The sequence below is a fragment of the Schistocerca serialis genome, chromosome 3 (genome assembly GCF_023864345.2).
Source record: "Schistocerca serialis cubense isolate TAMUIC-IGC-003099 chromosome 3, iqSchSeri2.2, whole genome shotgun sequence".
NCBI lineage: Eukaryota > Metazoa > Arthropoda > Insecta > Orthoptera > Acrididae > Schistocerca > Schistocerca serialis.
In genome coordinates this window covers 605,478,309-605,485,885 of record NC_064640.1, presented here as the reverse complement: position 1 = coordinate 605,485,885, position 7,577 = coordinate 605,478,309, and positions in this window count along the sequence as shown.

The following is a 7,577-nucleotide window of genomic DNA, read 5'->3' as shown; positions in this document are numbered from 1 at the left end:
GAAGAGTTTCAGAAGACTGAATTCAGTATTTTGGCAGTCTCGCTGTTATCTTCCATTTTGGTACAAGTTTGGTGACTGAGTGAGTGAATGGAGGGTTTTGAACCATTGAATGGGTTTTTACTGAAACTGGTCCAAAAAGTTTTACTTTTAAAGTCACTGAACACTTCTCTCATTGCTCTCTGTATGCTCGTTTTTGCTTGTTTCACATATTTTATTTGTCAAATAAGTTTTGACTTATTTTGAATCTGTGATGAAGCTCTTTTTGTTTATATAGCAGTTTTCTAACATTGCTATTAAACCAGAGTGGGTCTTTCCCATTCTTTAAGACCTAGCTCAGAACGTACTTGTCTATGGTGTATTGATCAATGATTTTTAATTTTTTCCATTTGTGCTCCACATCTTCATCCCCAGATCTGAATATTTGATGCAGACTGCACAGATACTCTGCAGTTTGTATGTTATCATTCTTGCTAAGTAAAAATATTTTCCTACCTTTCTTAACATTTCTTGTAATACACATAGTCATAGTTCCTATCACAGTTAACTTTTAGTATAAAACACATTTCTGTTCTTCATTGCTGCTGCACATACTAGGGACCCCTGATGGTGACTTCTGGACTGTGAAGATGCTAGTGTGCCCCTTGCACCAACTCCAATCTCTTCAGCAAGTTGAGTTCATGCTCATACATATTCAACTATGCTCCTCAGTCCACCTGAAAACTGAATCAGCATCCTCCAGTTATGAATTAGACATTGAACTCGGGAGAATGACTAGACATTACTATCATGCACCTGACACATGATAAGCTTGTGAAAGTAGTAAACTGCAACACCTGTGTTTCCTGCATGCCGAACATCCTTGCTCAACTGACTAGGGCAGTTCCCTTTCCTGAAGCCATCCATCTGATTAGCTATGGCTTATTCTACATTATTTTACATTTTAACATATTTAAATAATTAAAGCTTTACCACTTTCATATTCTAAATAAAGTAACAATAATGTCCATTACATAATAAACATTAAATTCTTTTACATAAAACCAATACAATTTCCTTCTTAGCTTTGAATGTCACAGCCAGTAGCCTTGCACCAATGTGCTTTCTGATAAATAAATAAAGAACAAAAGTAACTATTATGCACTAAACTTTACAACAAATATTCTATTACCTAATGATTCAATAAGGTGTCATGTTGTCATCGTTCATTGTGTTTTGTGTGGAAGAAATGATGATCTGATGCTTAACTGAAAATACTGATAATTTAAATTCTACTATATCTTTCGAAAAAAAAGTTACAAAGTTGATATTTACAACATTTGTCATTTTAATGATGTGCTTATATATGAAATGTTGATCATTAAGATTGCCCAAAGTGTTCAGATTTTAGCATTCAGGTCTTTGTTACAAAACTTGTTAATTTCTCTTTAACAGTAAATCCTAAGCTATTATACATATGATCAATATTCAAGTTTCATTGGGATCACCATGAAAATTTATGAAGGACTGTAGATTAAAATTACTGTGGTTTCATTCCCTGAATTGCTAAAGAATTAAATAGTTGTCATAAATGTATCCCTTTATGGCCGATCTTAGGCCTGCCATATTTTACACTACTACATCTCCCTGGCCACAAACAGCTTCTACTGGGTTTTCCTAGGCTATAGGTTCTCATCTGTCTCACTCGCACATTACAGCACTTAGGTCTCATTCAGCACAATAGACACCTGTGAATTTCCCCATCTTGTGGTGAAGCTGCTCTCTTTGTGTCACACGGTCCTGGAAGACAGGATTTGTTTCATAATTCCTGAAGGCTGACTCTTTCAGCCATATACTTAAATGAGAGCAAAATGCTCATTAACTCACAAGGTTTGCAGAAGAGCTTCTGTGAAGTTTGGAAGGTAGGAGACGAGGTACTGGCAGAATTGAAGCTGTGATGATGGGTTGTTAGTCATGCTTGGGTTGCTCAGTCAGTAGAACACTTGCCTGTGAATGACAAAGGTCCTGAGTTCTAGTCTCGGTCTGGCACACAGTTTTAATCTGCCAGGAAGTTCCATATCAGCCCACACTCCACTGAAGAGTGAAAATCTCATTCAATCATCGTTGTCAAGGGTCTCAAGTACCACATTTGTGAACTCTGTAATGGATGACATTGTACTTCTCCCACTTCAGAAACCAAACTGTGCTTAATTAAGGAGCTTGTATGTATTGATGTAACTCATCAGTCTCTCTTTCATGATTGATTCTGTTATTTTTGAGAATGAAGACAGTAGTGAAATTGGCTTGTTACCTTACTTTTAAACAGTTGTGACCTGTACTTTTTTCCAGTTCTAGGTACACTTTTTTGTTACGTTTAAAACAGGAGCTCTGTTACAAATTCTGTACAGAATATGACAGAGCTCCTACTGGACCCTGGAGCCTTGTTTAGTTTAGTGATTTTAGAAGTTTCTCAATGTTACTGACACTAATATCTAGATCGCTTATCTTTTTGGTGGTGTGAGAAGTAACCTTGGGCAGTACATTTGTATTTTACTTAGTAAATGAACCCCTGAATACAGAGTTCAGTATTTCTACTTTTGCTCTGCTACCCTCAATTTAAGTTCCCATGCTGTCCATGAATGTCTGGGCACTGACTTTGGTGCCACTGTCAGAATTTACATATGACCAGAATTTCTTTCAGTGTTGTGGGAGATATTTCAATGAGATTTTGCTACTGCAGTCACTAAATGCTTCATGCATTGCACTTTTGACATGCTGGGAATGAACTGCCTGGACAGAAGAATATGATGTACTCTTTTCATTTTGGCCCCAGTAATATGTGTCTGAACATTATGCTGAACATTAATTGTATCTGGTCAAAACCTTTATGAAAGCTAGGGATAAAATTTCATATGGAAAGTAGAATGTGGTTTATTCATCTAATAATGTACAGTTACAAATCAATGGTTTTTGTACTGGAGACACATCAAATTACTTAAAAAAAAGGTTATAATAATTATCGTATTTAAACAGGCATTTCTGAAATTCTAGACATGAACAATTAATAAGAGCACATATAACACTTATGGTCATTTTGCAGCCTGCAATACAATTTATACAATATGTTAACAACTTATTATACAGTACATAACCTTTATTGTTTCTTTTCCTGTCTAGATGTATCGAGGGTCCCATATCACTCCAACTGCACATGCCCCACACCATTACAGAGCCTCCATCAGCTTGAACAGTCCCCACTGATATGCAGGGTCATGGACTTATGAGGTTGTCTCCATTCACATACACGTCCATCTGCTCAATACAATTTGAAGTGAGACTCGTCTGACCAGGCAATATGTTTCCAGTCATCAACAGTTCAATGTTGGTGTTGATGGGCCATAAAGCTTTGTGTTGTGCAAACATTAAGGGTACATGAATGGGCCTTCGGCTCCGAAAGCTCATACTGATGATGTTTTGTTGCATGGTTCACACATTGATACTTGTTGATGGCCCAGCATTGAAATCTGCATCAATCTGCGAAAGGGTTGCACTTCTGTCATGTTGAATGATTCTTTTCAGTCGTCATTGGTCCCGTCCTTGTAGGATCTTTTTCCGGTCGCAGCGATGTCAGAGATTTCATGTTTTCTCAGATGCCAGATATTCATGGTACATTCATGAAATGGTTGTATGGGAAAATCCCCACCTCATCTCTACCTCAAAGATGCTGTGTCCCATCGCTCGTGTGCTGACTATAACACTACATTCAAACTGACTTAAATCTTGATAACTTGTCATTGTAGCAGCAGTAACCAATCTAAAAAGTGCAGCAGGCACTTATATAAGGGTTGCCAAATGCAGCATCATATCCTGCCTGTTTACATATCTCTGTATTTGAATTCACATGCCTGCATTAGTTTCTTTGGCACTTTAGTGTACTTGGTACTTAATAAAAATGCCAATCCTATGGTACTCTCTACCACTACAAAAGTACAATAAAACCCTTAACTAAGTACCCAACTGTCAGTAGCACTTGGGTCATGACTAATCAGATAATGCATCAGTCCACTCTACTCTTCATTTTTAGTCTCTCCCTGATGTTAGGGAAAAGTTAGTATATCCTCCTGCTTGTGCCTGAAGTGTCCCATTCATTTTGTCATGGTTTCAGTGTGTGTGTTTTGTACTTCCATTTGATTGCCTTTCTTTAATCAATAAAGGGCTCCCCTGTTTCTGATTTGTTATTCAATTTGACATGTTCCTAGAATTACTAACAATGCATCATTCAGGGTAGTGCAATAGGCACCCATTAATCTTAGTAACACTCCTCGATGAGCTTTTCTGATTAATGAGACTGGCTTCACAAGATGCAATTTATAAGCCCAAAAATTACACTATGTCCTATAACTGGTGCCAATATAGACTGGTGGTATGGTGTGGTATTGTATGGTATATGTTTTCAAGGGAAGTGGAAGTTGCTTATAGAAGTATGCAATGGTTATTATTTTGTTGTACCTTTTTTGCATGCCTCTTCCATATGATGTGCAAAAGGTGCAGTGTTCATCCAGGAATATCCCTAGATATCTTGTTACTGCACGTCTTCTAATTTTTATATCATTTAATTTTATTTTAGGAGTTCTTCATAGGTTCCTCTTCAGCATGAGGTAAATACATTTTGGCCTATTGAGATCATCCTTAAATTTCGTGGAGCACTGCATTACATTTATCTACTATAATTGTTCTGTAGTCACTGTTTACAATGAGCAGTGTGTCATCTGCAAATGCTACCAATCCATTGACATTAGCACTGTCCTGTAACTTCTGTAGTATGGGGTCCAATGCTACGTTTCAAAACTCTGGACCACACATTGATCCCTGGGGACAATCTTCTGTTATTGTCTTCATTATCTCCTTTCTTGGGCATATTAAAGATGCATGTATCACATGGAAATAGTCTCTCAGGCAAGTATACAGTGTTTCTGGGCACTCCAACACCCTAAAGTGACTGAAGAAAGACAGTCGCCATAGAATGTCGAAAATACCAGCAATATCAATCATCATAGCTAAAGTGTACATAGAATGAGTATCTGTTGCTATTGAGATCACCTTATTAATTGTATCTCCAGTTGAATTGCCTTTTCTAATGCTGCACAGGTGAGGGCTCACCCCATGCAGTAGTCCCTGATCTTTTAGTCTCTTGCATAATAGTTTTAAGGGGCTCCGGAAAGGCTCAAAATCATGAAAAGTTCAATTTTTACTTTTTTGCGTTTTCTGAATCTGCAGACTATTACCTTTTAATAGATATATAATTTATTCAATTCCGAAGACTACAACTATTTTTAAATTTTTTTTGAAATGTGTTCTACATGGGCGTGACCCACTGTGGCGCTGTTAAACTGCTGTCAAATGGTGTTATTATTAACGTCCGTGTTCATCAGGTACATTTTAGTGATGTGAGATAAAGTATGTGTTGTGGCTAACCTGTGATGGTTCAATATATATCGCTGGTGTGATTGTCAATTGTTTCATGTTTATTTACTCCTTCGTTATCTTGAAAATATTCGTAATTAATTCTGTTTCTTGAGTCTCTGTTTTGTTGAAGTATAATAATGAGTATTCATGTTTATTTACTCTGTCGTTATCTCGAAAATATTCGTAATTAATTCTGTTTCTTGAGTCTCTGTTTTGTTGAAGTATAATAATGAGTAAAAGTAAAGTTATTAGAAATCCTCTGAAGGCTTTTAAGAAAAGGAGAAATGTTGGAAAGCCAAAGGTATGTGTTATTACTGTAAACAATAAAGACAATAACCAAGTGAGTGAACCTAACCTCTCAAGTACACCTGCCCATAGCAGTCAAAGTGGGAAAGAAAATACTTCACAGAAGAAGCTTGGTTCAATGAGTGCAAACTATGAATGTTTTATGGGCGAATCGGATGTGAATGAAATATTTGATATGTCGGTTCTCAAAGGAATTTTTTCAAACTGTGTAAGATGTATTCATTGTAGTGAAGTTGGTCTGGAACTCTCCATAATAAAGCACATAGGACTTGCTAGTGAAATACAACTGAAATGTGATAAGTGTTCATACATGACTACCTTTTGGAACAGTGTTGCAGTAACTGCAACTGAAGAAAATGGTAGCAAAATCTACGAACACAACAACGAGCGATGCTTGCTTTAGACAAGGAACACCTTCGGGCTGCAGACAGGGCTGTAAAGAGTCTAGAAATACGAGCAAGAGTAAACAGGAGGAGGAACAAGAGGAAGCTGGACCTGGAATGCACTAAAAAGTTAATCCAATCTTTGTCGCTCGATTCCCAAAACTTTTATTTTCTCATACTAATTACATGTTTTCTAAGGATCTTCCAAACATATTTGTTTCAAACTTTCAGTAAATGTTACACAGTACCTTCTGCATAATTTAACACAGCCTTTTTCCAAAAAACTGTATATTTTTGAATATAGAAATAAAAAATTGCAAAAAACTGTTGTGAATTTTTATTACAATTGAAAAAAATCATCTTTAATAACTGAACTAAAATTTTGTAAAATCCCTGTGTTAAGTTGTAGCCCATATTCCAATAAATAACCTGTAAAAAGTTCAACTTCCTACCTCAAATACTTTGTGAGGAAAGATGTAATTTATAAGCGTTATTTTAACATTGCAAGTATAGGGCGTTCTGGAGCCCCTTAAAATATCTTGCCAAGAACTTTCAGAACGCATTTTGATCTGTGTGATTTGGGTATCATCAGATCCTAGTCTTGGCCTGTAGTAATAATCATCACTTCAGCACTCTCCCACAGTGGAGGGACACTTCCCTGAAAGAGAGATTCATTGTGCAGTTCATGAAAGTAAATATCTAATTAGTTACATAAGGTTTGTATTATTTTGGCAGCAATCCCATCCAGTCTCAGAGATGTTTTCTTTTTCAGTCCTGAAATTATTTGCCTGATTTTTTCTTGTGCAAATGGTGCACAACATTATTGTTTCTATAGCCATCCCATAACATTTTTCATAACCTAAGTTGATCTTCTGTCTTGTCTTCTTCTTCGTTGTCGGGAACCAGTGTTCCTGTTAGTAGGGCAAATGACTGTTCTTCTGTTACTGCTCCATCATTTCTTTTGACTGTGAATAAGACTGTTGCTGATTGTATTTTTTCACAGATTGTTTTGTATGGTATTCCCCAGGGATTGGTTAGTTAGTCTCCACAAATTGTTTCCATCATCCCATTTTGTTTTCTATAACTCTTTCTCAAACCACTGTTTAATATACCTGTACCCTTACCTGTACCTATGCAGCCTTCAGCTTCTTTCTTCTTTGGTCATGCTTTTCTGAAATATCTTACTGGCTCTTTGTGTTTCCCATCTTAATTTCTGCATTAACTCAGTCCAGATGGAAGTTACTCCTCTAGAAGGCTCTCTCCTGATAGGTATCACAGCCTCCAGTGCCCTATGCATGAGGCACTGTTAGTGCTTTAATGTCTATACCATCATCCAGCAATGAACTTTCCAGACACTGAAAATGGGGTGTATGCAGTAACTATTTTTTTGTGCTTTTGTGGGTGTGATGGCAGAAAATGTGGACTGGTGAATAAGTTTTAGGCTTA